At 44.9% G+C, this 19604-nt stretch overlaps 1 protein-coding gene across 1 annotated transcript in view; it reads left to right on the plus strand.

Moving 5' to 3' along the window:
- Positions 1 to 1464: 1464 nt before the first annotated feature.
- The window catches only part of LOC149444781 (hematopoietic SH2 domain-containing protein homolog), an 88297-nt gene continuing 70157 nt past the window's right edge, over positions 1465 to 19604 (plus strand). Inside the window, exon 1 of the mRNA XM_089654534.1 lies at positions 1465 to 1520. The gene's annotated coding sequence lies outside the window, so the exon portion shown is untranslated. The remainder of the gene's footprint in view (positions 1521 to 19604) is intronic.

The raw sequence follows: 19604 nt of genomic DNA on the forward strand, positions 1-19604 counted from the left end.
TTTGCCTAGGGTGGCAATTTTTAGGGGGGCAGCACCGCCCCCCAGAAGAAGGGACCTTTTGAGCAGTGGCAGACGGCAGGAAGATCGATGTGGTGGGGCGTAGGAGAGGGCAGTTGCAGAGCGATGGTAATGTACTTCTCCCTCCAGCAGCTGACGAGCCAGGACCTGGGGACAGCCTGGAACAGGGAGAGGAGAAGTGGCGGAGATGAAAGAGCCTGAAGGAGGTGAGCTGTGTTGTGTTCTGTGGGCTCTCCCTCCTGCATCCATCCAGTACATTGCACACTGACAGATAGTATGGGGCTGCACACACCTCCCCCCCTTCCTGCTGCCCGGGGATCAGCAGCGCTTGGAGAGAAGGTGGGAGGGTGTGTGGTCCCATAGGATCTGAGGAAGAGGGGGGGAGGAAGAGAAAGGGAAGAGAGAGAGAGAGGGAGAGAGAAAGAGAGGGAGAAAGAGAGAGGGAGAGAGAAAGAGAGGGAGAAAGATAGAGAGAGAGGGAGAAAGGGAGAGAGAGGGGGAGAGAGGGAGAAAGAGAGAGAGAGGGGGGAGAGGGAGGAAGAGACAGGGAAAGAGAGGGAGGGAAAGAGAGGGAGAGAGAGGGAGAGGGGAGAGAGAGGGAGAGGGAGAGGGAGGGATAGAGAGAGGGAGAGAGATAGAGAGATGAAGAGACAGAGAAAGAGAGAGAGAGGGAGAAAGAGAGAGGGAGGAAGAGAGAGAGAAAGAAAGAGAGGGGGAAGAGAGGGAGAGAAAGAGAGAGGGAGAGAGAGGGGGGAAGAGGGAGCGAGAAAAAGAGAGAGGGAGAAAGGGGGGGGGGGGTGAAGAGAGAGGAAAGAGAGAGAAGAGAAAGAAAGGGAGAGAGAGAGAGAGAGAGAATCATACTGTATATACTGTACATACACACACTTGTTGAACTCTTGCTCTCTCATTGGGGAGGGGGGCGCAAAATGTTTGTGTTGCCTAGGGCAGCACAAAATCTAAATACACTACTGCCTCTTATTATATGGTTTTTGTAAATCTAAAGCAAAAATCTGTATAATGTATGGCCAGCCTTATTGTGATGATTATTGCAATTATTTTCATAAATGAACCCTGTTGTTATTTGTAAATGACAAGTCATACACTCATCACTAAGTCCTGGCAACTGGCATGCTCAGAGTGTCTTGTGCTGTGTCACATATCATCAGCTGTCTCTAAATTTAATTATATAATAGATCAGGATCACGGAGTACCTTTTACAAACAGATTTAGGCATCTGTGCATGTTACGCAACACAAAACCTGACATCATTGGCACGTTGAAGCATGGTGTTTCTAATTCCATCTTCCTTATCTCTTGCTTTTGAAGCAGAGCAGGTGACTGCAACAGCACTCACCTTTCTACCAGCTCCACCTGTTTGTCCAGTATATGATCATTTGGAATGGAAAGGGGTGTGCACTGCTTTTCTGGTAGATACGGGAATAGAAACCAGCTCATTTACCTGAGAAACACCTGGCGGGATCTATCTACACACTTCTCGCAAGGTAAAATGCATCTCTTTTTTTTAAGACGTACTCCAATATAACCTAATATTGCTGCACTCCTCTAGCAGCTAACAAATGCTCTGTTAATTGTATTTTTTGTTTTACTTAAGATAATTTAAGGGAATCATGGTATATATACACAATGAGTAAATAGTGTATGTTACATAGTTACATAGTTAGTCTGGCTGAAAAAAGGACAAAAGTCCATCCAGTTCAACTATAAAAAAAAATAAAAAAATTAAATTATAATCTTATACCCACAGTTGATCCAGAAGAAGAAAAAAAACCCAGCAAAGCATAATTCGATTTGCTCCTGCAGGGGAAAAAATTATTATCATTACTATACAGGATTTATATAGCGCCAACAGCGCTTTACAAAATGAAGGTAGACATTACAGTTACAATGCAATTTGGTACAAGAGGAAACAGAGGGCCCTGCTCGTTAAAGATTACAATCTAGGAGAAAAATCCTTTCTCTTCCTCCGAGAGGCAATCGGATATTCCCTGGATCAACTTTACCTTTAAATGTTAGTATCGAGTTATATTCTGTGTATCCAAGAAAGAATCCAGGCCTTTTTTAAAGCAATCCACTGAGCTGGTCAGAACCAACTCTTAAGGGAGTCTATTCTACATTTTCACAGCTCTTACTGTGAAAAAACCTTTTCCATGTTTGGAGATTAAATTTCTTTTCCTCCAGACGTAAAGAGTGCCCCTTGTCCTCTGTGATGACCTCAGGGTGAATAGCTGTACACCGAGTTCACTTTTTGAACCACTGATGTACTTATACATGTTGATCATATCCCCCATTAATCTCCTCTTCTCAAGAGAGAATAAATTCAGTTCCTCTAATCTTTCCTCATAGCTGAACTCCTCCATCCTTCTTATCAGTTTGGTTGCCTTTCTCTGGACTTTCTCCAGTTCCCCAATGTTCTTTTTATGAATTGGTGCCCAAAACTGAACTGCATATTCCAGGTGAGGTCTTACTGATGATTTTTACCTGGGTAAAATGATATCTCTCTCTCTGGAGTCTATACCTCTTTTAATACATGTATATTTTCTTAGTTTCCACATTAGAGGATCTGATATACCCATCAATTGTGTCACCAAGTTCTTTGAACAAACCTAAAATCTGAATATAGAGTACAATTGCAGCCTTTTTAGGATTGAAAAAAGTACTCAGTGGTCTACAATGGACAGCAGAGTCCCCATTTATTTTATTTTTGCCAGTTTTTTATGGAGTTTCGACAACACTTTGGTGAGAGGTACTGAATACCATAATAACTAATCTTTGTTCATTATTTGTAATTTGTAAGTGCGGCCAGTCACAATTTCCCCCTGCTGCAGTCAGGCCAATATAAGATGGATACCGATTGGTTTATGAGGGTTTCTTAATATGATAATTTAGAACTATTAAATGAGGTTACTTGTAAATAATCAGTATGATGAACTTAATCACTTCATTTCTCTGTTCATTGAACATAGATAAGTGCGGCAACGTGGATCATGACATTCATTATGCTTAAAGGGTAGCTATACCCAAAACTTTTTTAGGTTTTTCAGGTTTTACTGCTATCTGGTACTCCATTACAGGGATTTTTCTCAAATCTTCATTTGTTGGACAACCTTTTACCAGAAAGGTAGTGAGGGAAAATGTGCACCAGGAAAGACGCCATCAATAAGAAATTGATAGAGGTTCTATCATTCCCCTACTCCAGTCCCCCCCCCCAAAAAAAAAATTAATTCAGCAGCTACAAATAATATGGCTGCTGACTTTTAATCAAGGGACACCTACTTGTGCAGGGATCCAGTGTTGTCCTCACCTGAGCCAATCCTTCAGTCAGGTTGTGGTACAGGCACTGACATTTTAGGTAAGGAAAACTGGCCGTGAAGCCTTGCAGCTTTACAGCTGGTCTCCTAGTGCACATGCATGAGCCACGCTGTGCTTTGTGAATGGTCCTGTACTTTTCTGAGACCTGTGATGTGTCCCAGAAGGCTGCGGGGGTAAGGAGGGGGTGAACTTCATATCGTGAACTGACTGGAAGTGGGAGCGGGTACCAGTCAAACCAGGTGCCCGCTCCCCCCTCCCAAAAAAAAAAGTGGCAAATGTAGCAGTTGACGGGGGGAGGATGCAAACAAGTGGATCTTCCCCTTTTGGGTGAAGTTCCTCTTTAACTAAAGTAAAGCATTTTTTCCTGTCTGGCTGTGTGCGATTTCACCTTACATTATGTAAAACTAAAAAAAAAGTTTTTGGTATAGATACATTTTAACTGCTTTCCGTCCGCCCATTGTTTATAGACAGTGGATGGGAAGCAGCGCTGATGGGAGCCAAGGTACCTGTACGTCAGCCTGCATCAGAGGCTCCTGTGCGGCTTGCACCTGGAAACCTGGTGATCTGCCTGTCACCTGGACACAGCAGATCACATTACTGCTGTGTTCGGGTGTTCACATGGTATTGTACCATGTGATTGCTGTGTCCAATCACAGCAATCACATAGTAAATGATACCAAGTGAAAGTAAAGATAGGTTGTCTCAGCTCTCACTGAGAAGTGATGCTGTCAGGCTGCTTGTACACTCACAGACTGCAGTGCCAGCCAGCCCTTATGTCCCTGACCACTTCTCCAGTGTAATCATAATAAAAAAAATGCAGCCAGCCCCTATCCCCTGTCTCAGTGCTCACAAAAACTCCGCCATACACCATACCAATGTCCTGATCACTGCCATACCCCCTATCAGCATCATGATCACCACGACATGCCATACCAGCATCCTGATTACCACCATACGCCATACCAGCGCCATGATCACTGCCATAACCCATACCAGCATCCTGATCAATGCTTTACTCCATACCATCATCCTAATCATCGCCATACCAGTGTCCTGATCAATACCATACCTCATGCCAACATCCTGATCATCGCCATACCCCACACCAATGTCCTGATCACTGCCATGTGTCATACCAGTGTCCAGAATTTTGGGGTCTCAACTGATCAATTTTCAGATATATATCCCATAGTTTGTAGACTCTAAAACTTTCACACAGACTAAATAATATACAGTTTTGGGTTATATTTACCCAGAAAATGTATCAGAATACATTTGGGAATAAATGTATGAAGAAATGTTATTTATTTGCAAAATGTTATAACAAAAACTAAGCAAAAAAAATTTTTTTTTCAAAACTTTCAGTATTTTTTCATTTATATAGCGAAAAATAAAAACCCAGTAGTAATAAAATACCACCAAAAGAAAGCTCTATTTGTGTGAAAAAAAGATAAAAATTTTACTTAGGTACAGTGTTGCATGACCGCGCAATTGTGATTCAAAGTGCGACAGTGCTGCGCTCGTGAGCAGCAGCCAGGATGGCTGCCTATTAATTTACTGTCTCGGCCGCCGGACACATCGGCCGATTTCTGACCCTCAGGGGGGGTCCCTCCGCTTCCTCCCTGGTCCCCTGTCCTTCCAGCACCCTGATGGGGAAAAAAACCCCCGGCCGCCCGCACCTCCAGCGTCCGGAGGACCGTTCGGGAGGTTGCGGCCTACCCGCCGGAGATCGCGGGTGAAGCCGCGGACTCGATTTTGGGCCGGCCTCCGGAGGCTTCCAGGACCCCGGCCGCGGATTCGCGGTTTTCGCCCGGGACAACAGCTGAAGCCCTGGCTGCAAGTTTGGGTCCCCTGCCATCACTACCTGCAGGTGAGATGGATCCTGGCAGTGGGGAGGACCTGGATCCCGAGCCATCCCGGCGGTCGCACATTCCATCCCTGCGGGATGCCGAGCTCCTGCGCCGCTTTAAAAGTATGCTGCAATCAGAATTGTCCTCCGCTACCTCCAAGCTGGCCGACCGTCTTTCGTGGGAAATTCGGGATTTGGGCAATCGGACGAATGATCTCGAAGATAAAATGGACGCTGCGGCCACAGTCATTGAAAATCACGAACAGGACCTGTGCGACCTTAAGAAGGAATTGGCGGACGCACTACTGCGGCTTGAGGATTTCGAAAACCGTTCCCGCCGTGGCAATTTGCGGCTAAGGGGTATTCCGGAAACGGTCACGGATCTTACCTCCACTGCTACTGCTCTGTTTCAGGAGCTGACACCCGCTATTCCCATTGACCGGCTCGAATTTGACCGCATACATCGTTCTTTGGGCCCCAGACGACCGGATGGGCCCCCGAGGGACATTATCATCAAGTTTACTTATTACCGCACTAAGGAAACTATCCTCTTGGCGGCCAGAAATAACCCTGATCTTAGCTTCCAGGGGCACCGCTACCAGCTTTTCGCGGACCTCTCTCAGACCACTCTCCAGAAGCGACGCCAGTTGAAGCCCTTCACTTCGGTCCTGGTGAAACACAGAATTAAATATGCCTGGGGCTTTCCGTTCCGCCTCACCTTCACCTACCAGGGCCGCAGTCATTCTGTGGCTACGCCGGAGGAGGCCCATTCTCTCCTGGAATCTCTACATCTTCTCTCGCCGGAAGCTGCTGATCGGAGCCCGGCTCATTTATCTGGTTCCTCGGCAAGGCCGCCCCCTCTGGGCCGCATCTGGGAGCGGTCGTCCAACAGGAGGGGGGCTCTCCCTCAGACCCCTTCGCGATCAAGTCCTTCCTGTTCTTCTCCAGGCTGAAGATGCGCCTTGGAACTCCCACATATTGTCTCACCGAGGGACTACCTTGACGAGATCGTGAGTTTGGCCCTTAGGGCCTCCCCGGTTTGTCGACATTCTAGGTTGAGACTGCTCCGGCTTGCCCTTTTGGGTTTCATCCCAGGTTGGGGGGGGTCTCTTCCTGGACTTAGGAATCGGGACTTTTTGCTGCCGCAGCCTGTTTTGGGTCCATGTGATGGTGCTTGGGTCTACGTTTGTGGCATTGGGTGATGGTTCCCTTGGGCTCCGGGGTGGGAGGTTGACCCGGTGGGCCTGGTTGGGTGGAGGGGGGTTGGCCCCTGTGGTTCTCCGGGTTTCTATGGGGAGGTCGTTGCGGAGGTTCCTGCTCCTGGGACTTTTAGTTTATTAAGATTTACTATATTCTATTATGTACATTGCCTTTTTGCCCCCTGAGGGCTTCTGTTTTGATGTTTCCATTTGCAGCCATGTGTCCGATGGTAGAGTTACCCCTAACTGTATCCTTCATGTGTAGGATGCACGTCACCATTGGTGTGACACGATTGCACTGTTGTGTATACTTTTTGTGTCTTTTTCCTTTTTTCTTTCTTTGTTCTTCTCTTTTTCTCTGTTTTTTTTTTGTTTTTGTTTTCTGCAGGGTTCCGGGACGCCATGGTCCGATCGCCATTGGGAGTGGAAATTGCTGGCTGCTTTGGGCTTTTTTCTGCTGAGCGTGTTGCGTTGATACCGCCATGGCCTCACCCCTTTTGAAAATACATTCACAAAATGTTCAGGGCTTCAATTCGCCTCAGAAACGGGCTAAAGTTTTTCATCACCTCAAGTCGCAACAAATTGATGTGGTATGTCTACAGGAGACCAGGTTTTCTCAGTCCTCCGCTCCGCGTTATCTTTCACCTCACTATCCCATCTTTTAGACGGCCTCGGCTCCTGAGAAACGTCGGGGTGTTCTGATAGCTTTTAAACGCAATCTCCCCTTTGTCTGTGCTCGGAATATAGCGGACCCCACGGGCAGGTATTTGCTTCTGCAAGGCACCCTCTGGGACCAGGAGGTTACCTTTGTCTCTTACTACGCGCCTAACCGTTTCCAGCATAAATTCTTTTCGCATCTTTGCACCATTATTTCTCGACACTCTAAGGGTCTTCTTCTCGTTATGGGGGATTCGAATGTTACCTTAGATTCCACACTGGATAGGCGCTACGCACAAGGAGCGACCCCCTCTCATGACTTGGTGCTGGAGGAACGTATGCGCTCTCTTTTGCGGACGGCGGGGCTAGCGGACGTCTGGAGGGAACTTCATCCAACTGAACGCGACTTTACGTTCTATTCTAACCCTCATGACAGTTTTTGTAGAATTGATCATATATTCATGCAGGTCCAGCAACTCCCCTCGGTCCGGTGGATAACTATTCCCTCCTCACCCTGGTCAGACCATGATCCTTTGGTACTCCTCCTTGCCCTTTCCGGGTCAGAACGACGCCCTTTTCATTGGAGCATCAATGACTCTTTACTGACCACTCAGGCTACCTGCCAAGAAATAGAATTCTTCTTACGGACATACTTTACGGAAAACTCGGGATCGGTCTCTTCAGCAGTGCCCCTATGGGAAGCGCATAAGGCCACGGTGCGGGGTCATGTTATACAGCTGGCTGCAGTCCGGAAGCAGGAGCGGGAATTTCGACTCTCGGAGCTTCATTCTCTCCTGACCTCTGCGGATGCGCGTTGGAAGTCATCTCCATCCGTGGCCCATAAACGCGCTCGGGACGCTCTGGCGACAGAATTGGACCTCCTTGCCTCTTCAGAGGCGGAACGGGCCTTGCGTTGGACCAAACATAAATTCTATTCCTGTGCTAATAAGCCTGGTCCCATGCTAGCCAGGACACTCAATTCTGTGGGGAAACCCCATAAACCGATTCGGCTTCGACTTTCCACGGGTGGCTGTACTTCTAATCCCCAGCAGATTGTTTCCCGATTCTCGGACTTCCTTTCGCGCCTTTATGCTGCCCCAGATCCTTTCCCTGTGGCCCAGGCAGAGGCATTCTTTCAGGACCTCCATCTTCCTGGATTAACCGAGGCAGCACAGGCGGCCCTCAACGCAGGTGTCACTGTACCGGAAGTGCTACAAGCAATCAAATTTTTACGGTCCACCGCGGCCCCAGGTCCAGACGGCTTCTCCGGTCTCTATTATAAAAAATTTTCAGCCCTATTGGCACCCTTTTTAGCTGCCTACTTTAATGAGTTATGACAGGGCTCCTTGCCCTCTCCGGACGCACTTAGGGCACATATGTCTATGATTCCTAAGACGACCGCTGATGTCCAGGAACCGCAAGCCTTCCGGCCCATCTCTCTTCTTAATGAAGACTTGAAAATATTGGGCAAGATCCTTAGTTTTCGCATCAATAAATATTTGTGTAGCCTGGTCCACAGGGACCAAGTAGGGTTCGTCCCCGGGAGGCAGGCGGGTGATAATGTCCGTAAGGTGGTCCATCTTATACATTTTCTGCAACAACGGAAAATCCCAGGATTCTTACTGTCCTTGGACATATATAAAGCTTTTGATTCTCTATCCTGGGAATATCTGCGGTTTGTGCTGTCTCGCTGGGGTTTCGGGGATCTATTCTCTCTTGGATTCAAGCCTTGTATTCCTTTCCTTCGGCTTACGTTAAATACGCTGGGTATTTCTCGGATCCCTTTCCTGTTGGGCGAGGGACGAGGCAGGGTTGCCCGCTGTCCCCGGCGCTCTTTGTCCTGGCGCTTGAGCCACTGGCTTTAGCGCTCCGGACCGACTGCAATGTATCAGGGGTTCCATACGCGGGACAGGAGTTTAAGCTGAGGCTCTTTGCGGACGATTCCCTCTTGACCCTTACTAATCCTCTGACGACGCTTCCTAATTTGCAACGGGTTCATGAGCGCTTTTCCTTGATCTCGGGTCTACGTATTAATTTGGATAAAACCGTTGCTCTCAATATTACTTTGGCTTCAGATTTGGTTTTGCGCCTACAATCCCACTTCCCTCACCGGTGGGCTTCCTCTTCTCTTGAATACTTGGGCATTCGCTTGACCCCCACCTATGACTCCCTTTTTGCTGCAAATTATTATCCTTTGCTTAGCTCCTTATCTTCTCTTATGCATTCCTGGCAATTTCCGCACCTGTCTTGGATAGGACGGGTTCATTCAGTGAAAATGACCATCTTGCCGAAATTGTTATATTATTTTCGCACCCTCCCATTTTCTTTGGTTGCTTCAGGCGAAGTTTATGCGTTTTATCTGGGCCAATAAGCATCCCAGAGTTTCTAGAAATACGCTCTTTGCTCATAGACTCCAAGGTGGTCTTGGGGTACCCAATGTAACTAAGTATTATCAGGCGAGCCAAATTGCCCCTCTGTCTATGTTGCACGCTTCCTCCGATGTTCCTCTCTGGGTCCTGCTGGAACTGCCTAATTGTGCCCCTATCGCACTATCGACACTTCTATGGCTTCCCCCTGCCCTGCGCCCTACGGCGCTGAGTCCGATGTTGCTCCATGGCCTATGAGTCTGGGACTCGGTACGTTACTCCAGTGGCCTGATGTCACCTTTCTTGCCCTTGCTTCCAATCGTTAATAACCCTCTTTTCCCGCCAGGTCTAGATCACCCGAGGGCATTTTCTTGGTGGGTGGCTCATGGTTTCTCACAGGTGCGACACTTTTTGATTTTTCGGTCCTTCCCCACCTGGAATGTCCTCCGGGAGTCTCGGGATGTTCCCCCAGCGGAATTTTTCGGTACCTTCAATTGCGGCACTGGCTACTCTCGCTGAGGGCCACTTCTGCTTTCCCATATCAGAAATCTGCCTTTGAACGGCTTTGCCAGCAGCGTCCGGGCGCCCCGGGCCTTATCTCCCTTCTTTACGCAGCTTTGAACAGATGCCCGTCGCACACTTCTCTTTCATATGTAGTTCAGTGGGAACGCGACCTGGGAGTGGCTGTGGATCCGGAGGACTGGAATAAAGCCTGGTCACTCATAGCTAAATGTTCGTTTAATACGACCACGCTGGAAGCAGCCTATAAGGTATTGTTTCGTTGGTATTGGGTGCCGGCTCATTTGGCCCAGGCTAACCCTGCCTGTAGTGATCGATGTTTTCGGGGTTGTGGCCATCGTGGCGATGTACTGCATATCTGGTGGTCATGCCCGAGGTTGGTTCGTTTTTGGTCTCGTGTGTTTGGCCTCCTTTTCACTTTGTTTCATCTCTCCATACGCCAGGATGCTCGGTATGCTTTGCTTCATTGCCCCATACCGGGCCTCTTGGCTCGTCAGCAGCGGTTGGCTTCCTATTTGTTTTTATTGGCCACTAGGACAATTGCCCAGGCCTGGAAGAGTCCGTTTGTACTTTTTCAGGGGGTGCGGGATCGTATGACTACTATGATGCTCAATGAACAGATGTCAAGTATATGCAACGACTCTCAAAATAAATTTTTGAAAATATGGGAGCCATGGTTGCAATATGCCTTTCCCACGCTCCCCCCGGCCAGTGTAGGGAGGTGATGGAGTTTTGTATTGGCGCTCATGGACCCTTGCTCTCTGGTGTGTGTTTTTGTTTTTGTTTTTTTTTTTCTCTTTCTTTCTTCTCTGCTTTTCTTCTTTCCTTTTCTGTTTGTTTTGATGTGACAGTGGACAGCTGTCTTTAGTTGCGATAATCTGAGTTTCACTGATGTTATTGTAACCTATGTGCCATTGATAGCCCCTACGTGGGCATACGTTTTGCCTTATTGGAATTAGAGCGTTGTCTGCTCTATTATGCATTTTCTATCGGTGCAATTGATAGCCCCTGCATGGGCATGTTTTGTTGCCTCTGTTTTATACTGTTTAAAATTAATAAAAACCATTGAAATACAAAGTGCGACAGTGCTGAAAGCTGAAAATTAGCCTGGACTGGAAGGGGGTGAAATTGTCCGGACTTGAAGGGGTTAAGATATGTATCCATATATTAATAAAAAATGTTTGTTTGTCAGTTGAATAGTTTTTATTGCTTATCCACTTTGTCAGCCTTAGCCTAACTGTCACGAATATGTGCTTTTGTCAGTTCATAATGTTGATCAGAATAATACAGAACAGCTAATGTTGTTTGTCCTCTACACAGACTAACATCTATAGGCATTATAAAGATCACATTTTACATTTCAGGCAATGGGAGCAGCAAGCTATACCAAGTGAAAGTAAAGATAGGTTGTCTAAGCTCTCACTGAGAAGCGATGCTGCAGTCTGTGAGCGTACAACAATGTCAGTAGTAATTTAAGGGGCACATCATTGAAATCCAATGCTGGAATTGTTTGTTAGTATGAGCATGATTTATTATTCTGATGCAAAATCTTTACATGTAAATATATACAACAATAGGTAAAGATATGCATATCAATCGAATGACCGTTTCCTCATTGAGTGACAGTGAGCTATCTGCAGACACTGCTAGCCAATACTTTTTTTATTGGTATAGCTATCAGACTGCATATTTAACCTTGGCCAGTCAACACAGATATTTTCTCTAATAAGTCAGCATTGGAGAAGTTTGCCATCCACTAGTGTCTGAAGCATGCCTTCCCTGCCTTGGTCCATAAACCTTTCCTGAGGTGAGTGTCCATTGTTTAGGGACATTTGAATGTGGTCATATCTTGAATGTGCCAGCACATCTGACCGCCTTGTAGTGTCTATGGCCAGCTTTCTGCAACACACAAATTTACCATTTATTTAAAAGGGAGACTATGGTGTAGAGCTATCCTTATAAAGAAACATTGCCCTATTTGAGTGCTGTCATCCATACTTGACGTCCAAGGTAGTTTCATACTACTGCACTGTCAATACAGCAACACCTATATTACGATTATGAATGTTTATGTCCCAAATGCTAACCAGATAGCATTTTTCAGAGATTCTATTTCCCCCTTGCTGTCATCCTCCCATCCTTTTACGATTATAGGGGGAGATTTCAACTTAACTGTATCTCATACTAGAGACCGGAGATCCTTTCTGGGCCACCTGCCTTCTAAACATGCTGTAAAGCAATCCGTTTCTTTTCGTCAATGGATCAGAGGACACAAATTGTTTTATGTTTGGCAAGTACAGTGTTTCATGTACAGGAATGCAGACAACACAAAATGCTGGTGTGAGGAATCATGTTGTACAACAGAACTTCATCCAGGTCAGCATAGAACAGGAAACAGGAAATATAAGGCAATGCAATATTACCATATGCAAGTAGGGTCACAGTATTTGCATAATAACTCTATAACATCTCCCTTTTTTACATTCAATTCAAACCTTGTAAACAATTAAACTAAAACAGATCCTGAACAGTCTTGAACATGGCATACCACTACAGATTGAGTCTATCTGGTGGTCTTGAAACTTGACCACTACGCAAGACCACAGGGATTTTGCCTGGGGAAATCCGTTCAGCTCCAGAAGGTGTTGATAAGGAGCTACCCTCTTTCCTGGCTGGTGTGTTTGGCAAAGAAGAACTTGACGGGATATGTGGCTGCATTTTGTCATCCTCATTGTATCCCGATATGACAGCAGAGTTCTCTCTGCTTTGAGTATATGGTCCAGTAGGACTCGGGGCATTGAGCACCTCAGGAGGATCACGTGCAAGATGCTCATAGGCTTGTGTGGTGAATCGTTCTGCCTTTCGCAGGTCCACTTGATTGCGGCGGTAAAGACTGCCTTCTACATCCACAAGATATGATCGAGGAGCAACTCTCTGAACACAGGAACCCAGTCTCCAGTGACCGGTCCTGTCACCTGGAAGCGGCTTCATACGGATTGGCTCTCCAATGCTTAGTTCAGGTAAGTCTTTAGCAGACACATCGTATGACAGCTTGGCAATCTGTTTCCTCCGCTGCAGTTTCGCCGGGACACCTGTAACCACACAAGGATCAAGTAATATGTTGGCCACAGGCAATGAAGTCTTCAGTCTCCTAGACATCAAGCGCTGTGCAGGACTACTGTCCATGCCTTCAGATGGGGTGTTCCTCCAATGTAGAATGGCCTTCCACGGATCAGTAACATCAAACTTTGCCTTCTTACAAAGATTCTTCACTATCTTGACAGCTGATTCCGCTTTGCCATTTGCTTGCGGGTGCCTCGGGGATGAGGTAACATGCTCGAATCCCCAATCTTTAGAGAACCGTCTGAATTGCTCACATGCAAATTGAGGTCCATTATCCGAGATTACTCTATCCGGCTGGCCATAACGTGCAAACTGTGCTTTACAACGCTTGATGGTAGTATCAGCAGACAGGTCAGGAAGTAGCTCAATCTCCCAAAAGTCAGAATAGTGATCAACAATTAGTAGAAAATCATGGCCAGCATAATTCAGCAAGTCCATGCTTACAATTTGCCAAGGCCGGGTGGGCAGCACATGCGACATCATAGGTTCTTTCTGTTGTGCCTGCGCATATTCATTGCATGCCGAGCAACAGCTAACAAAGTCTCTAATCTCATTCTGCATGTTGGGCCAGTATAGGGTATCACGTGCTTGCCTATAGCATGCTTCTCCACCAATGTGACTGGCATGAATACGAGTCAGCATCTCTGATCTTAAAGATTTAGGAATGATGACCCTTGGCCCCTTGTACAGTATACCATCCTGAATGGCGATTTCATCTCTGAAAGTCGAATATTCTCTCACAAGTAATGGCACTTCCAACTTGGAATCAGGCCAACTATTCAGAACAACATATTTAAGAGCCTACTCTCATCAGTTTCAGTGTGCTGTTTTATCTGAAGCAATCGTTGGTCCGTGACGTTTAAATAGTCTGAATGATTGATCTGTGAAAGGACATCCAGGTCCCGTTGAACATTGCAAACTGTGTGTTGTGCATACTTAGGTGTACCACCTGCTGATGTAGCTCTGCTAAGAGTGTCACTAATGTACATTTCAGGACCAGGTTTATAGACAACTTTTTGGCAATAGTTTTGTAACGTGAGCAACATGCTCTGTAGAAGTTTGGGTGCACACGAAAGGGGTTTCTTGAAAATAGAAATCAGAGGTTTATGGTCAGTTTCTGCCGTGATCTCGTCGTGCCCATAGAGGTAGTGATGAAAGCGCTGGCAGGCAAACACTATACTCAGACACTCCTTTTCTATTTGTGCGTAGTTTTGTTCAGTAAGAGTCAGTGCCCTTGAAGCAAAAGTGATAGGCTGGCCAGCTTGCAATAGGCAACACCCAAATCCAGTTTTGCTTGCATCACTTTGAATAGTTACAGGTTTTGTAACGTCATAGTACTTCAGGACAGGTGTTTCCGTGACCAAGCGTTTGATGTCCTGCACTGCATTATCATGCTTAGGAAGCCAATGCCAAACAGCGTCCTTGTCCAGAAGCCTTCTCAATGGCTTGCAGAGCTCTGAGAGGTGTGGTACGAATTTTGCTAGGTAGGTAACAAATCCAATGAAGCGTTGCAGGGATTTCACATTTGCTGGCTGCGGCATATCCAGTATGGCTCTGATTTTTTCTGGGTCAGCCTTCACACCCTCCCAGGTTAGAATGTGTCCATGAAAGCGGACCTCTTTGACCTTGAATTGCAGTTTTTTCATGCCAAGTCTCAATTTTACCTGCCTACAACGATTCATCAGTTCCAGCAGTTTGCCATCATGATCTTGCTCTGCTTCCTCATCTGTGTCCCCACAGCCAACCACAAGGATGTCATCAGCTATTGGTTCAATACCACCGAGTCCAGCCAATAGTTCATGTTGTTTACGTTGATACACCTCTGGTGCAACTGATATATTTCCTCTAATAAGTCAGCATTGGAGAAGTTTGCCATCCACTAGTGTCTGAAGCATGCCTTCCCTGCCTTGGTCCATAAACCTTTCCTGAGGTGAGTGTCCATTGTTTAGGGACATCTGAATGTGGTCATATCTTGAATGTGCCAGCACATCTGACCGCCTTGTAGTGTCTATGGCCAGCTTTCTGCAACACACAAATTTACCATTTATTTAAAAGGGAGACTATGGTGTAGCTATCCTTATAAAGAAACATTGCCCTATGTGAGTGCTGTCATCCATACTTGACGTCCAAGGTAGTTTCATACTACTGCACTGTCAATACAGCAACACCTATATTACGATTATGAATGTTTATGTCCCAAATGCTAACCAGATAGCATTTTTCAGAGAATCTATTTCCCCCTTTTGCGTCATGTAGACATCAATGTTTCCTTATCAGCGGCTCTACATGAATTTTTTTTACTTAATGCAGGTTCTGTACCTAAATCTTCAACTATATGGGAAGCCCATAAAGCATTCATTAGAGGTCGCTTCATAACAGAAAGCTCCCGTCCAGGGGCGGACTGACCATTTGGAAACTCAGGCACTGCCCGAGGGCCCGGGGTCAGTAGGGGGCCCCATGAGATGCCCCTGGTACCTTTTTCATAGGCTTTTTTGAGTTTGGGCAAGGACACAGGGGCCCCATGATCCCCTATTGCCCGGGGGCCCCATGAGTTGTCAGTCCGCCCTTGCTCCCGTCTCAAGAAATCTTCAGTCCATCTGAAAATGGGTCTAATGCAACAATTGTCCCAGGCAGAAAAAAACCTTGTAAAGTCACCATCTACCTCTAAACTTAGGATAGTTATACAACTTAAGAATCATCTTAAAGTACTAGAAGCAAATTAAGCAGCAAAGAGCTTGTTGTGGATGAAACAACAATTCTACCAGTATGCTAATAAACCACACAGACTATTAGTTAACAAACTGAAGACGAAATCAACTAGTACCGTTGAATTCTTATTCCAAACAGATGGCACCCCCACATACTGTCCTCAAAGGATAGCCAAAGTTTTTGGTGATTTTTACTACAAGCTTTATAATTGTCTGTCCCCAGACCTACAACCAGTGTCATTTGACAACTTCATATCCACCCTTTACCTTCCTAAATTTAAGCAAGAAGATAGTCTTATTTTGAATGCCCCTATCAGCATGGAAGAACTATGTAAAGTTATCAAGGATCTTCCGACGCAAAAAACGCCTGGTCCTGATGTTTTTTCCTATGCTTACTATAAGCAGTTTATTGTAGAATTAGGCCCCGCTTTATTGGACTTATATTCTTCTGATGAAAGGGGAAATACGTCACCCACACTTTCAACACTCTCATATCACAGTCATTCCCAAACCTGGTAAGAATCCAGCCACCCCCGGCCAATTATAGACCTTACTTAACACGGACTATAAAATCTTCACGAAAATTTTAGCCAATCGCTTGGCTCCCTTGCTGCCTAAACTCATACATAAAGATCAAGTGGGGTTTATTCTAGCAAGATAGGTGGGTGACAATACTAGACGAATGGTGAATTTAATTGACATTCTTATTGTCTCACGCTCTCCTGCTTTGCTGTTGAGTCTGGATGCTCAAAAAGCCTTTGACAGGCTGGTATGGCCCTATATGTTTGAGTTATTACAACATATAGGTGTACAATCACTGTTTGCTGATGATGTCGTATTAACAATCACCAAACCTGACCTTTCTTTGCCTGTATTACATAACGTTTTACAAGCCTTTAGTGATCTCTCTGGTTACAAAATGAACACTTCAAAGACGGAAGCTATGCCTCTCAATATCCCATCCCAGGACCTCCAACTCTTACAACAAAATTACCCATATCACTGGTGTTCCAACTATTAAATATCTGGGTACTCGTATAACCTTGACATATTCACATTTATAAGAAGCTAACTTTCCTTCCTTGTATAAGGAAATGTATGCCCTCCTGAATCAGTGGGATAATTATAATATTTCCTTTCTAGGCAGGATAAACATGTTAAAGATGTCAGTTCTACCAAAGCTGCTCTAACTCTCTGAGACACTCCCAGTTGCAGTCCCACAGTCTCAATTACGGACCCTACAGCGATCGTTTCTTAGATTCATTTGGCACGCTAAGAAAAACGGTTCTTTTACCCCTGAAAATTAGAGGTGGTCTGGGGGCTCCAGACATTATTAAATATTATTTGGCAACGCACTTAAGACAAACATTGTCCTAGTTTATCCAGACTCCCCATAACAGATAGTCAGAGATAGAATTAAACCATTTATATCCCATTCATACCTGCTCGTTATTACGCCCCTTAAAAAACTCCACTTCATCCCTAATCTCCCTCCCTCCCTTGCCTAATTCTATGAAATTTACTCTTAAGGTATGGTCGATCTGTATAAAATCTCAGATGTTGTTGTCCACCTGCTCTCCTCTGATAAATATTTTATATAACACAGAAATCCCTAATAGTCTGTCCTATCCTCAAATGAACTTACGGCCATTTAATGGGATATTTCATCTTCATCATTTAATCAATCCAGACTCTCGCAAGATCAGATCGTTTGAAGAGATCAGGATTTGGAAGCCCTCAACACCCTCCTCAGCTTGGTATACTTACCTCCAATTTCTCCACTTTTTCCACGCCCTGAGTTCTTCTTTAACATTGAATCGCCCTACTGATTTTGAAAGAATAATTATTTGAAGTCCCTCCCAGCTGCACCTTATATTTTTACTGTATAAATTACTTCTCAATAACGACTCTCTAGAAGATTCTCCCCATCCTTATATGAGTAAATGGGAGGGAGCCCTTCAACGTCCAATTACTTTAAAATGTTAGCAGATGATTTGGGAGTCAGCTACTAAAACTTCACGATGTGTCACCTATAGAGAGAACCTATATAAAATATTGATGCATTGGTATAAAACCCCTGTTGTCTTACATGCTATTAACCCGACTCTGTCTGAGAGATGTTGAAGATGTCTGGGTGGAATGGGTTCTTTGATACATATCTTTTCGTTTTGCCCTCAGATCCACCGCTTCTGGGCTATGGTCAGAAATGTCTTGGAACGAGTTTTAAATGTAGCTCTCCCTTTAGATCCACTTCATTACTTTTTAGGTCTCCCATTTAGGGGTATTCCTAAACACTCTAAAAAGCTAGGGTTTCATTGACTGACTGCCGCTAGATCAGTGATTCTCAACCTTTCTAATGCCGCGACCCCTTAATACAGTTCCTCATGTTGTGGTGACCCCCAACCATTAAATTATTTTCGTTGCTACGTCATAACTGTAATTTTGCTACTGTTATGAATTGTAATATAAATATCTGATATACAGGATGTATTTTTATTGCTACAAATTGAACATAATTAAAGCATAGTGATTAATCACATAGACAAAATGTAGTTATATATTGTGAAATATTTATTTCTAATTACAAATACATGAAATGTTATCTTGAAGCATGGTGTAGCATGGATAACAGGCTTAATATAACAACAGTAAACTAAATTGCTACATTTTGCAACATTATGCATAAAAAGCCAACGTCAGTGCGAAGGTTGAGATTGCTTTCTTCTCACCAGATCAGAAATTCTCGGGGCAGTCTTTGCAAGAGCACAACGAAGATCATCTTCCACAACGAGTCTGCTTCTGTATTTAGACTTGATAACCAACAAGCTGGAAAACCCTGTTTCAGATAGATATGTTGTTGGAAATGGAAGAAGAAGGCGCAACACAGTCTCAGACAGAACAGGATATGACTGCAAATACTTGATCCAGAATTTTGTAACTGGCATTGTAGAAAAATCAGTTCTCGCTGCATCGCTGTTAATAAGTTCAATGAACTCCTCTTGTGCTGTCTCGGGAACATCTTCAACTTTGACTGTGAATGGGCTTGTGGCAAGTGCAAATGGGGTGTCAGGTAGATTTGGAAAGTACGATGAAATTTAATCTTCAAGCATGTGCAAGTGTTCTTTCACAGAAATTATCATAGTAATTCTTTTGTCTGGTTCAATGCTATGTTCCTCAAAGAAAGCAGATAAGGTAGGCAACATGTAAATATTATTTTTATCCAATTTTTTTTGCCAAAGCTGAAGTTTCATTTGGAATGATCGAATCTTTTCAGACAAATCGAGGCAAGTTGCATTTGGTCCTTGCAGTGATAATTTTAACTCATTCAAGATGGCAAAGATGTCAACCAAGGAAGCTATTTTCTGCAGTTCAGGTTTATCGCTGAAAAGTGCTTCGAACTGCGGTCTTACCTTCTGATTAAAAAACGTTTTAAGTTCATCACAAAGCTCAAAAACACGTTTTAAAACTTTTCCTCTTGACAACCATCTCACTTCAATGTGAAATAGCAAAGCATTGTGTGGCGCATCCAACTCGTTGCACAGTTGCAAAAACAGTCGACTGTTTAAACTGCTCACCTTTTCAATTGACACAACTTATGACGCTTTTCATTACTTCTTGTAACTCTTGTGGCAGCGTCTTTGTTGCTAATATTTGCCTATGAATCATACAGTGAGTTCCGATGACTTTTGGTGACTCATTCAGTACCAAACGTTGAAATCCAGATCGACATCCTAGCATAGCTGGAGCACCATCTGTGCAAACACCACAAACCTTTTCCCAAGAGATCTGATGCTCTTTCAGAAATGAACCAACTGTGTCAAATACATCATGTGCA

Source organism: Staurois parvus, unplaced genomic scaffold (assembly GCF_062004578.1).
Source record: "Staurois parvus isolate SC_StPar_1 unplaced genomic scaffold, SC_StPar_1.0 ptg000773l, whole genome shotgun sequence".
NCBI lineage: Eukaryota > Metazoa > Chordata > Amphibia > Anura > Ranidae > Staurois > Staurois parvus.